This window comes from Eulemur rufifrons, chromosome 28 (assembly GCF_041146395.1).
Source record: "Eulemur rufifrons isolate Redbay chromosome 28, OSU_ERuf_1, whole genome shotgun sequence".
NCBI classification, from domain to species: Eukaryota; Metazoa; Chordata; class Mammalia; order Primates; family Lemuridae; genus Eulemur; species Eulemur rufifrons.
The window spans coordinates 13,803,947-13,817,878 of NC_091010.1; positions in this window are offsets into that span (position 1 = coordinate 13,803,947).

The following is a 13,932-nucleotide window of genomic DNA, read 5'->3' on the forward strand; positions in this document are numbered from 1 at the left end:
ATAGTGCCACACTACCTTTGTCATGTCTCTGCCCCGCTCTTCCATGACAGCCTTCATCAGCTGGGCAGCAGCCAGAGACAACTTGGCCTTGCTGTCAGTCAGGCCCTCAATGGCCTCCAGCACCAGGTCGCAGAGCTGGCTCTGGGTGAAGTACTCGGCAAACGCCTGCAACACGGGCCGTCAGTCTGGGCAAGCCTGGGCACCCTGCCTCAGATGGCCCGGACCACCCCTCCTGGGAAGGAGACGAGGGAGAGCCCCTCTCGGGAGCAAGATGCCCTTTTGTCCTAGGCCTGTGCTGTCTGCTGAGCTCCCAGAGGACACTGTCCCACAGCCAGAGTCTTTGGGGGTGGGCGGCAGAAACATTGACCTCAGGTGCAATGTGGGGCTCAGAGGTCAGAGGCTGCAGAGGCAGAGCAGTGGGAGAGAGGGGCTGCCCTAGGGTCCTTAGTGCCACCAGTCTGAGGCAGGAGTTGGGATACACATTGCTCAGGAAGCATCAGGAACATGAAACCAATAATTCTGGGGGACAGGCCATAACAAACAATCAGGATCCAGGATGCTCAAGGGAGAGCGTGTCGAACCCCAGGACTGGACCTTCCATCACACAGGGACAGTCCCCCAAAGGAAACCTTCACAGCCAGTCAGAGAGGGAACGCAGGTGGGCTACAGGAGTCCCACCCGAGGGGGCTAGAACATCACGTAAATGAGAGGCCCCAGCTCTCCCCACTTTGTGTCTGGCCCCGCCCCCTCACCTTGCCAATCCGAATGGGGTTGCCATAGAAGGTGCTGGCACTGTAGGCTTCTCTCTTGCCCTCTTCCTCCAACAGCCCTTGTATTCCCCTTGTCATCTCTGAAACAAAGGCCGCAGGCCCAGCCCTCAGACACTCAGAAGGCTTCCCAGGCTGCCTGGCCTGGCCCAAGGCACCTACGCAGCTAAGCCGGCTTGGAGAGAGGTGAGGGCGTGCAGGGGAGGAGGGGACATCACCATAAGGAATGCTGACGGCTCCTGTCTAAGGACCCCCACTTTGCTGCCTTGGAGCAGAGACAGAGCTGGGTACGAGTATGAAGCTCAGCCAGATGGAGGAACTGATCCAAAAGAACTCTTTCCTGAGCAGGTATTTTGTCCCAAGAGGGTCACTGCAGGTGTTTTGAGTCAGGTCCCTCCAGAGAAATGCTGTGCTCAGGTATATTCTAGGCCCTCGCTCTTCTAGAATGGAGCGTGTGCAAGGTTGGAGGGGGACGAGAGAGGGCTGTGCGTACGCTTTTGCAGCAGGAGGATGCGGTAGAGGTTGTAGACGGCCTGGGCAGCCAAAGAGCAGACACCGCGCACTGGGTCCTGGCAGCGCATGGCCAGCATCCTCACCAGATGCCCTAGCCGGGTGAACGGAATTTCCACCTGGGGAGGAGAGATGGAAGTCACAAGTTAGCCCAGCCACTGCTTCAGGCTGGGCTGTCACAGGGGAACAGCTAGGAGGAGGGGACGCATGTGCCAGAGCCCTGAGCGGTGAGACTAGGTGCGGGAACAGGGAAGGAATCAGTTTAGGTGTGGCTGGAAAGCAAGTACACCGACAGAGCTGGGGCGGGACCTGACACTGTTCCCCCTTCTCTGCCACTTGACACCCCACTTGTCTTTCAGCCTAGCTCAGACCTGCCCTCTGTGAAGTTCTCCCAGATTCCCGCACTTGCATTGTGTGTTTCCATACATTCCTCCCACCTCCTTGGTTTGTATGTGCATCAGGGCATTGAGGGAACTGTCCTGGCCACCTCCATTGCCACTCTAGCACCTGGCACGGTGCCCGGCCATGGTGAGTGTGCAGTGACTGCTTGGTGATGGGAATGGAGACTGAAGCATGTGGAGTGACATGGAGTTGGCAAATGGACTAAGACGACACAGAAGATGAGGGGGTTGGGGAGAGGAAGGAGGAAGAAAGGAGAGAACAAGGTGGGATGCACAGGAGGAAGTGGGGGCAGAGGGTGAGGCCGAGTGACCAGCCCAGGGGACCGATGTGATGAAGTTGGGGACAAGGGTAGGGGTGAGGGCAGGCTCTGGGGCAGGTGGCCACTCACTTGGAAGTTATTCATGTTTACAGTAAAGCCAAGAACACAGGTAGCACACCACATGGCCCGTTCCCGCTCGTGGTCATTCCTAGAATTCAGCCACATCTCTAGAAGCTGGAGGGAGAAGATGACAGGAGAGGCCCAATCAGCTGCATCCCAGAGGGTGGAAAGGGAAACTTGAGCCTGGCTTCTGCAAAGTATCAGGGCTGCGCTTGTGAGAGTAGGATTTCTTTGACCTAGAGGCACATTGTATGTGGGTCTGCCACCAGAAGCCTTCATTTTCCCAGCCCCCAGTTTTCCCCTTCTCTAGGTGCTAGAAATCTCTCACTAGTGCCTCTTTTTTCCACGTGAAAGCAGAGACTCTGAAATGATACTGAGCGCAGCTCACTTCAGTGGGTCAACGTGAATCACAGTTCACCTACCCACTTCTTCCCACTCTTCAGTAGAAAAAGAACTCGGCCATAACAAGGAAGTGTCAAGTGTATCCACAAATTCAGTGGTGAGTTATGTGCGAGTTTGTTGGAGAAATACAGTTATGGATGGTTCCTATTTGAAACACAATACGTGTCTCGCCACTGGTAAATGACAGGCCCCAGATACCACTGATCCAAATACACATCACTCCATGTCCACTGGTAGCCACTAATCTGACAATGGTGCAGGTAAACAATAGGCAACTTATAACTGAAAAGGAATAACAGCAGCAGATGAAAAACTCTACAACCAACTCCACAGAATATTGATGCTACACTGATTAAAAACAGACAAACAAAAAACACCCTTCCGGAAGATAGGAGGCCCACTATACGTGCTTATGGCCAGACTCTGGTGAAATCTCCAAGCCAACACTGAGATTCTACATACCAGTTTATCCAAAAAGGAACTATAGTTCCTTCAAAAAACAGTACATTCCTGGCCAGGGAAGGAAATTCCACAAAATATTATACTGGAAAGCAAAGCAGCTCGTGGAGATTCCTAGAGCCATGTTAAAAGGACTCAGGAGCCAACTTGAAAAGGCTGCCATTGACAAAAGATGGGACAATTAAAGCATTAACAGGAAAAATAGTTCTCATTGATTCAGACACATCATATACTTAAAAATTTATTCTAGATTCCAATGATACCACAGGACTACCTGTGAAGTAATCTTGCTAAAAGGTAATTCTGAATCCCATCAAGCCTCTAGATCTAACAATCTACAGGAAGTCGTGGGACAGACGAATTTGTTGCATGACCCTAAAAGGATGTAACCAGGGCAACCCACATGTGGAAAATTTATAGAAGAAATGACTTGGTTCCTTCAACAAATATATTTCCAGGAAAAAGTGACAGAAGGGGAATCTGTAGATGAAGAGACTTAAGTGACCAACCAATGAGAATGTACGCACCTTCTTTAGGACCTGATTCAAGTGAACAGAGCTTTTCAAAAACATATTTTTGAGATCATCAGGCCAAATTAAACATTGGCTGAATAATTATGACATTAACACATTAAAACAATGTTACATTTTAAATATAATAATGACAGCATAGTTATATATTTTAATAGATCTTTACCTTTGATAAACATACTAAAATATTTATGTGCAATAGAACAATCTCTACTGGGAAGAAAGAGGAAAAAGAAAGAAAAAAATATTTATGGGTCAAATGGCGTGGAATTTGCTTCCAAGTAACTTGGGGGTAAAGAAGTTGGGGACTGTGAGGGGCATAATTAAAATGACACGGACTATGGCTGACCAGCGAAGCCGATGGTGGCACACGGGGCTCGCAACTCTATTCTCTCCATTTTGGTAGATGCTTGAGATTTTCCAGACTAAGAAATTTAAACAATAAGGATGCAAAATTGGGAACCATAAACATAGGGACTTTAAACTGTTAGAGGAAGAGATATGATACCGGAAGGAAATTTGGAACATCAAGAATAAAGGAAGAGCCACAGAAATGGTAAGTATCTGGGTAAAATAATAACCCCTCTTTCATGGAATTGTGGGAAATTTGTTGGCTGGCTCAAAGAAAAGATTATAATGTTGTCAGATGGCGTTTTAATGTGTGCAGATGTAACACGTGAGACAACTCCAGCATAGAGTGGGGGAAGAGTCCATGTGTCTATATGCTCATCGAGGCTCCACGTTCTACTCAAAAAAGTAAAACCCTCGTTCTAGGCGGGCTGTGAAAAGCTACGAATGTGTATTGCAATCCCTAGAGCGGCCACTGTAAAGCTATAAAAAGAGACACAGTCAAAAACACAATAGGTAAATTAAAATGGAGTATGAAAATGGGAAAATAAGACAAAGAAGGCAAAAAAGAGGAAACAGAGGAAGAAAAATCAGAGGGAACTAACAGACAAGTCATCAAATGGTAGACCTAAAAGCATATCAATGATTTCTTAAACATAAATGATTTAATGCACCAATTAAGAGACACCAATTATCAGATCCCAGCCCTGATCAACTTCCCGCAAAGCTCTGCACCCAGCCTTCATCCTCAGTTCTGCCTCTTCTCCTGTCCCCAGTTGTTCTGTTCCCAGCTATACCGGGGTGACAAAATTCACCTCCACCCTAAACCTCGAAATGTGATCCTGTTTGGAAATAGTGGCTCTGCGGATGTCATCAAGTTAAGGTGAGTTCATACTGGATTAGGGTGGGCCCTACTTAATCCAATGATTGCTGTCCTTATAAAGAAGAGGACACACACACACACACACACACACACGTGAAAATGGAGGCCGAGATTGGAGTGACATGTCTACAACGCAAGGGATGCCAAGGGTTGGCAGGAACCACCAGAAGCCAGGGGAGAGGCACGGAATGGAAGAACAGATTCTCCCTCAGGACCTCCAGTGAGAACTAACCCTGCCAGCAGCTTGAATGTGGATGTGTGGCCTCCACATCTGTGAGAGAATAAATCCCTGCTGTTCAAGCCAGCCGGGTGTGGCACATTGTTACGGGAGTCCCGGGAAACAAACACCCCAGCTTTCAGTGGTTCCTCCCCACTCACCTCCAAGTAGGACTCGATCTCAGTGGGCTTCTCCGTGACCAAGGCCTGCAGGAGACTCCGGAGAGACTGCATGGCCATCCTGAACAGTCCCTGATGGATGAAGAGGGACTCACAGGACCACTGAGGCAGCAGCCCGCCCCTCCTTCTGCATTTGGCTCAGCACTCCCACCCCCAGGAAGGGTCCCTGCTCAATTCTCCCTTGCTCGTGTTTTCCCTGCATTTCCAGGTGCCACTAGCCTACCACTGACTTGAACGAATCCTCTGCTTTTTTCACCAGAGCGCAACTGTCTGCCTGGTGTGCGGTTTGCCCTAGTGGAATAGGTTTTCCCTGACACGCAGCTCCCCAACCCCGCCATTCCCCACTCCCTAACAGTGCACATTCTGGGGCTCTGCTCCCAGGGGTGCCGTGGTCAAGAGCAATGACAGGGGCCGGCTGTCCCCATGGAGGGTAGGGGGCTGGCCTTGCCATCTGTGGGCAACCGATCCACAAACAGCAGGACAGTGCCCTTCCCCTCTCCCCCTCACACAGACTGCGTGGCGCTGCCCAGCAATAGCACGTCTTTGCCTTTAAGGCAAAACCTTAGAAAGAAAGTGGGTGATCTGCCTGCAAGGGCTCCTGCAAGACACCAAGGGCCTCCACACTGACAAGAAGGAAAGGCAGCTCCCCGCCGAGGAATAAAGTACTCCAAGGAAATCCACCTCCAGAGCGTGGCCATTCCTCCTGGGCAGTGGGATTCCCAGCCCTGTCCAAATGCCCCCATTCCCAACCGGAACCACACTGAGGAAGGGCTCGGGGGACGCAGCCAGAGGAAATCCCGCTGAGCTCTCTCTAGATGTGGCCGTCTTTCCTTCATAACATAAATAACTGCGAACTGACAAAGAACGGTCACCAGACATCTGATGGAAAGAGGCCCAAGATAAATAGACCGACTGACCACTGGACACAAACTAGTTCAGTAAATAGTAGAAAACATTGCTCCAAAAAATTCTTATTAATATCTTCAGAGAAGTTCAAGAGACTGTGGCATCCATAAAATAAGAACAACCAGCCAAGAGAAAGGCACAGACCACATGCCAGAGTTCCCAGGAGTGGAGCGAGAGACTGCAAAGGCAAACACCGACCCCTCTCCCCTCCCTCAGGGACACACCCGGCCCCGTGGGAAATGGAGTCAGATCTCCTCCTCCTGGGGCTCCCTGAAGGCCTGTATCCGTGGGTCTAGAGTAAAATCACACTTGAACCCTCCAGACTGGTTCCCATTGTGTGACAGTTATAAAGGGCAGGACTGAGTGTCCACCTTCGGGACAGAATATTCAAGGGGTAGCAGTGGCCATCGCTGAGTGCCCCCAAGGAGGGAGCCAATCCCCTGGTCTACGCAGACTGCCTGACCTAGCAACCTCCTCCTCCTAGGACAAAAGTTGTTTCTGTTAAAGGTGGCAAAAGATCCTTCCGTCAAACTGCCAAACCTATCCTTTGCACCCTTTCAAAAATAAATGATGAAAACAAGGCACCGACCATCAGACAGCTCCTTACCACGTTAGCCCTGCTCTCGGTGAGATTGCACACCTTGTCCAGGCCCTCTGAGGGGGGCAGGCAGAGCACACTCTCACAGCACGTGATGAGGAGCTCTGCTCTGCTGTCCGCATCCAAGACTGGCTCGAGATTCCTAAGGCCCAGGGGGAAGCAGAGTGTGACCAGAGAGCAGTGGCCAGAAATGACAGCTGAGGAAAGGAAGACAGATGGTGCAGAGGGAGATGACGGTGGGGGCAGAATGGTAGGCAGAGCAAGACCCAGGGACGTTCGGGACAGAAAGGGCACTGAAAGAGGAAAGGGGGGAAACAAGAACCAAAGGCAGAAGCATCAGGGAATGGAAAGACAGGAACCAGGGGAGTGAGAGCAGGCACCGCCATTAGAGGCGAAGGCGCCCGGGGTTTGCAGTGACATATTGCTTTCTGGATCCCCACATGTCCGTAGGGAATGCTGGTGGCAGGGATGGACATGGAAGGTCAAGCTGGGGACTGCCCAGGAAGCAGAATGAAGCCTGGGGCAGAGGGGACAGTAAGGCCCTGCAGACAGGGGAGAGGCAGGCTCTGCCAGGTGCTCGTGAAATCCCACCCACAAAATTGTCACAAATGAAAGGGCAGACACTGTCCAGGAGATGTCTACTACTGCCTGGGGACTCTGACACAAGAAGGTGAAGCAGAAGACGAGAGGTGGGGAGGGACCAGGGACGAGAGTGGAAATCCAGCCAGAGCAAGGAAGACAGAGAGACCGGCAGGCGGCTACCTGACGTCGGTGATGATGTCCATGGCCATCTGCCGTATGGGGCTGGAGATGTAGCCCAGTGGCTCCTCCCTGATGAGCTCCTATGACACCCCCCGCCCCGGAGACCAGGAGAACCATGAACATGTTCATCTTGCCTTCCTACCACCTGTTCCCAGCCCATGCCCCGTTCACAAGAAGGTGAGACCTGAAACCTTCAGGGCCTTTCAATGAGCAGGCTGAGAAGGACAGCACGTTCACCCACTTCCACGCACCCCTGCCCCACAGTACTCACCCCTACCTTGAGGATGGGACAGGGAGAACTACGGCAGGAAGAGGAAACTAGAAAATCTGGGCTTCCCTCTTCCAGGCCTAGCTCAGGAGCCCTGTTGAGGGTTTCCACGGGGACCGCCCTCCCTCCCCTCTGCTCTCCCCCTTCCTCTTGAGAGGGGCTTACCGCCATGGAGTCTACAAGGTCTAGTTTGTGGGGAACCTTGCATGACAAGGGCATGGGCTGCCCACTCAGGATGCTCGTCATCTGCGTCAGGGCATCCAGGTAGTCCAGCGTCAGAGTCGTATCCTGAACCAACCCGTGTGCTCAGAGTCCTCCGAGAGCCAGAATGACTCTGGGGCCAGGGGCATCCACCCGCATGCAATCGGGGGGATGAGGAACAAAGCCCCGCAAGGGCTACCCTAGCCTGAGGCCCCGCATCTTCCTTCTGAGTGCAGATAAGGAACAGGGACAACCTGTGGCCGCCCTGCAGGGGAATGGGCCACCCCTCTCTTCAGCACCCTTGGGAGCTCCTCTCCATGGAGCTGTGACTCTAGGGAGTGAACAGCCTCCCTGTCTCTCTAGAAAGCATCTTCCCACTGCGGACATTCCACCTTGAGCACGGTCAGCCGGGTGGCAGGTGGATAGGGAGTGGGAAGGGTGGCTCCCCGTGCCCTAGGGACACATGCTCTGGACAAGTAGCAAAGGCGGGAAAGGTGCTTGGAGCACCTTCTGTCTCCCCTGAATGCTTCTCCCTATGGACGAGTTAGGAGACTTAGGCATTGCTCCTCCCTCCCTAGGACCCCCAAAGGCAGGGCTCAGAGCACTCAGGGATAGGGAGACACTTTCAACAGACCTCCAATTACTGTGTCCCCTCAGGCCAGTCAGAGGATCAGAGGGCAGGACTAAGGCAGGGAGGACTGAGGGGTGCGAGTGGCAGTGACTGCGAGAGCCCTGCCCCCGAGCTGCATTCCAGGCCGGGCATCTTTCCCGTGGAGGGAAGAGGGGGCACAGGCAGGGCTGGGGTGTGGTGAAGCAGAGTTAGCAGAAGGTACCTTTTTCACGATGCAGTGGCCGTAGTGTTCCACGGCCAAGGCCAGAATGGAATCCAGATATATTGAGACGGCATCTTTGGTCACTGAGATGATCTTCCTGTAGCTTAGATAGATGGTGCTACAGACCAGCCCCCACTCCCTTTGCTGATGTTCCTGTAGGGGGAAGGGGGACTTGCCTTCTCCTTCCTCATCCTCCTTGCCTGATGGGGACATGGAGGCTCAGAAGGGAGAAGATTGCCCAGGGGGCCCGGAAGGGATGGGCTGTGGAATGGGGAATGATTGTTCAGGGGTGGGGCAGCTGGTGACGACAGGGCCTGAAGCCCAGGCAGGAGGGAGGCAGAGACAGGGTGGGAGCAGGAAATGGAATCAGAGGAAGAGGGGAGGCTTTCTGGGGGAGTCAAAGGCCTGGAGAAGGGCGGAGGGGGTGGTGAGGGGAGGCCTTGGAAGGCTGTGTGCGGGAGGCCGCCAGCGCTCCTGCCAATGCCATCACCTTCGTCAGTGTCAGGATCCACGATCTGTCCTTGTCCGTGAGGTTCGTGCCGTACACTTCCAGCTGGTCCAGAGCTACTCTCAGGTGTCTCAGGGACACGATAGCGAGTGCCACGGTGATGCCCTATAACAAGGACATCCCCCGCCCCACCACACAGCTGAGGGTGAGCTGGCCCCTGCTGTGCTTCCAGAACCAGAGACTCAGACAGGGGGAGGAAAGAGCAAGAAAAGACATGGAGGGGATTTTGGCTCTGGGGCCTGAACTGTGTGAAATCCAGATGGAGAAGCAAACATCTGTGCAGGAGGAGATTTAAAAAGCAAGTGATTCCAGAGGATGAAAATCAGAGTGACAGACGTGGGAACCTTGGGGGTGCGAGTCCTCCGCTGCAGAGGAGAGAACATTGACTCGTACCAGGAACCCAGGGAGGGCTGAGGGGGAACGGAAGAGAAGCGCACACTGATGTCCTCTCAACAGAGAATGCCAGAAACCCAGGACCCATCTCGACACCTCCTCCCTCTTATCTTCATTCCTGCATGCAGTCTGTCCCCAAGTGCTGGCTGAGGGGTCACTGTGACTTCCCCGTCACAGAACTCTGCATTTCAGTCCAAGCAGACCATGGACTGCTCCCTAGGCACACCCCAAACTTTCGTGCTACTCAGTCTTGGCTCAGAGTGGCACTGTCACAAAGGAATACCTGTTTCCCTCCTTCTGCTACACGACCTGGACCAGCCCAGGCAGCTCTGCACCTCAGTGGCTCCCTGGAGCCTTCAGTGAGACTCTTCTGTGTAGTGAGGGGTTTGTCCTGTCCATGTCTTGTCTCCCCAGTGACATGTCTGCTCCCTGGGCTCAGGACAGAGCTGACCATAGCGTGAGGGCGAGGGAGGGTGCTCTAGGGGCCCTGAAGAGAGGAGGCCAGAGGGCGCTGCTGGCAACTCCACCCGCAGCCAACACCAATCGAGGGCTGCGCCAGGCATTTTTCTAAGTCCCCTTACACCTTTCATCCTCAAAACTGCCCTAAGACATGCAGATCTTCTGTGGTTTCCTGCCAAAAACACACAAGTGGAATCGCATCATGAGGACCCAGGACACAGACCAGAAAGGAGGGAGTTTCTACAAAATAAATGGTCTATACCTTAAAATGGCAAGATCGTGAAAGATGAAGATGGAGGAACTGTTCCAGGTTTAAAATGATTAAAGAGAAAGGACAACTAAATGCACTACTTGATTGTAAATCAGATCCTGCGCCTGAAAAGTCATTTTTCCATTTGCTGCAAAGAACATTGCTTGGACAACTGGGAATTTTTGAATCAGGTCTATAAACGAGATGGCAGCAGTGTAGCACTGACATTGTCCTGATATTTGTCACTGTCCTGATGTTACGTGAGAGAATGCCTTCATTTTTAGGTGACACTCACTGACGTATTTAGAGGTGAATAAGTACCATGGCTGCAACTTTTTGGGATGAGTCACAAAAGAAAATAATAACATGGATATATGTGGATAGAGAGGAGGAGGATGCACTCGTGGAAAAATATTAAGATTTCAGGAACCTGGGGAAGGGTCACAGAAATTCCTCGTACTGTTGTTTGTTTCTGTTTTTTGTAACTTTCCTCTAAGAGTGAAATAAAAAGCATTTTAGAAAATATTCTATGAGGAAGGCACCGAAGCCTCATTTTACAGAGCGGGAAACAGAGGCACACACAGGTACAGTAACAGCCCCAAGGGCGCACAGCAAGTAAGTGACAGAGCTGAGATTCCAGCCCAGGGGGTCTGCCTTGCAGGTCCCAGCTCTTGGTGACCTGGCCATCCTCCCTCTAGAACACTGAGCCACCCCCTTTGCCAGGGACCTGCACCTCACCTCCCTCTCCTGCGGCTCCTCGTGGGAGGTGTTGAGCATAGCAGAGAGCATCCTTTGCACCAGGTCTGGGCTCCTTGAGGTCCGCAGGGTGAAGGCAAAGAATTTGTAGAGGAACGCCTAGGGTGGTGGGAGGGCAAGTTCAGGCACAGTGTGGAATGAGGCCAGGGCAGCTGAGGGGAGGCCCTAAGAGACCACGCCCATCAGCCCCCACTTTCCCAGGGTCCTCTCCTCTTCGCCTGCCCCCCTGGTCTCCACGGGGTCTCTAGATAAGGCCCAATGTGGCAGTGCAGGGGCTCCAGCTAGAGGGAGGAGAAGACTGCATTTCTAACTCCTCAGCCTCTCAGGGGAGGGGCCTCGTGCCATCAGGAACTTTCCCTGCTCCACATTCTGCCCAAGTCCAGCCAGAAATGGAAACAGTGCCTCACATTTGCATAATGTGAAAGTCACCACTGCATGGTCACACAAGGGCATCTCCCTCCTCTCTCTCTCCCTCCTCTCAGTGTCATGGCCTCTGTCCCTGCTGACGGGGACTTCGTACCCCGTCCACCTTGCACTACCTAGAGGTGTGTGCTCGTGCATGCTCACACCTCAGGGCCTTAGTGTTTCCTACTTTCTCCACCTGCTTCTCTCTTGCCCAGGCCTGCAAAGTGCCGAGTCCCTCTCACACTTCAGACTCTGCCTCATGAGCCTTCCCTGGGCTCCCAAGCTCCTCTCCAGCGCAGCGCACAGCGCTTTCCTTCAGAGCTCGCCACAGCTGCTGACATCTTCTTTCTGCATCTGTCACATGACTTCCTGGCTCTCCCCAGCCCCACATCTCTGACCAGAAAGGAGCTCAGAGCAGCTTCCCAGGAGCACCGTGTGTCTTGCCCGTCGCCAGGGCCCAGTGCAGCGTCTGACACGGTGGCTCACAGGACGTGCCAGTGGTTGAATGGACGTCTCACCATGCTCAGCTCACCCCCTGAGGCCGCTGTCCACCAGCGCCTTCCCCCCTCTCTGGCAGACGCTGTCGGTGCCCATCCCGACCTGAGGGTCCTTCCCTCTGGCGGGCTGCAGCCTTCCCAAGAGCACTGCCCAGGTCCGTGGTGGCCTCCTTGCCCAGAGCTGCCTGGGAGTCTCGGCCTCCCCCTGCCCGCCTTGCCCCGGCACAGCCACGGAAGCCGGCGGCTCATGGGTGGGGGCGAGGGGTGGATACAAACGCCCCCTCGCTGGGCTCTGGGCAGCACAGGCTGCAGTTCGACTTCCCTGCGGAGCTCCCACGGAGCAAACACCCTCACTTAGCTTCCCCCCTTTCCTCTCCCGCCTCCTTCGCTCTGCTCCAGCTTTCTGCGGCTGCTCCCTGGGGACGTCACTGCACAGCAATCTCCACCTCAGGCCCTGCGTCCACAAAGCCCGGCCTGAAGCTCCTACTTCTCTGCTGGGCTGGCAAATTCCTGCTCATCTTCCCAGACGGATACGCTCCTCTGCAGGGGCCAATCTTCCCACTTTGCCCAGGGCTGAGGGGCTGCCCAGAACGCTAGACTTTCGGTGCAAAGCCAGGACCGTCCTCAGTAAACCAAGATGGCTGAGCTGCTCTAGGAAACTTCTCTGTCCAGCGCCCCACAGAGGCCCAGGAGCAGCTCCCTGGGGCCATTTACTTGCCTCTGCACTCAGGCAGACGAGGGACTCCTGAAGGCAGGGTCCGGGTCTTTCACACGCTACCCAGAGCCCAGCACAGTGCCTGCTGTGCTGTGGGCACTTAGTTTTCAGTTGACGAATTTTTAGATGAGGAATCCTGCTTGCTTTAGTTTGTATTCCTAATGGAGCCTCCACAAAGCCGTGTATACAGCAGGTATTCATAAATGCTTGTTACTAATGGGAGAGCAAACAATCAGTCCTAGAAATGAGACTCTTTCCTGGAAACTCTTCCCAAGCCCAGATGAAGTGTTGCTCAGTGACGGGAAAACAAGATTAGAAACTGGAACCTGCATCCAAGTGCCAGTCCCACGAGCACTTGCTTCAGACTCCAAGCTCCCCCGGAGTCTGTCTGTTAACACACTGCGGACATGAGGATAGTAACAGTGACAGGGTCGTTTAGCCTTTTGACTCTACAAAGCACCTGCACAGGGACACTCTGGTTTCAGCCTCGTCAGCTCTCCTGAGATGAGCAGCTGTTTCTGCCTCTTCCCAAGGGAGGCAGCTGAGATCTGCCGGACGTTAGGACACTTGCCACCACGAGCGCTTGGCAGAGCTGGGGACGGGCCCAGGCCTTCCCCACCACAGACCTTGAGCTCTCAGAGGGAGGTTCCCCAGCTTCTTACTCAGCCCTGGACCCCAACACCAAGCACGATCCCTAATCCATCGGATGCTCTCAAATATTATGGGATTAACTTCCGCCCATCTGACTTGAAGGGCAATACCCTTAACACGGCACCCGAGCGCCAGCTCCGCTCTGTTCCACGCCAGCTGGGGCCCAATGGAGACAACGAATGGCAACGTGCTTGAAGAAGCCTGAACACCATGCACATGTCACACACTCAATCTTACTGATGTTCCTGGTGACACCCCAGCTCCCTGACCTCCTGGCCCAGGGACACCAGTGTGCTCTTCCTCCACAGCCTGTCCTCATGAGCATGTCCACAGCCCTTCCCGCCAGGCCCCTCCACCACCACGCTCCACCCAAACACCCCCTCCCCAGCCACACACACGGACGCACCTTCTGTTCCTCCTCGTCACTGCCATTGTTTATCCTCTCCAGGATGGTCACAGTGAGTTGCTCCAGCCAGCTGTCATCATTGATGGCCACCAGTGACTGGCTGGAAAACTGAGGAAGAGGAAGGGAGAAGAGGTCCACTCAGAACTGTGCAAGGGCTTTCTGCCCCTGGAAGCGGGGGAAGAAAGAATCAAGCAACAGGGAGTGCTGTCTGGAAAGAGGGAGAAAGAGTTCCAGAAATGGGAAGAGCT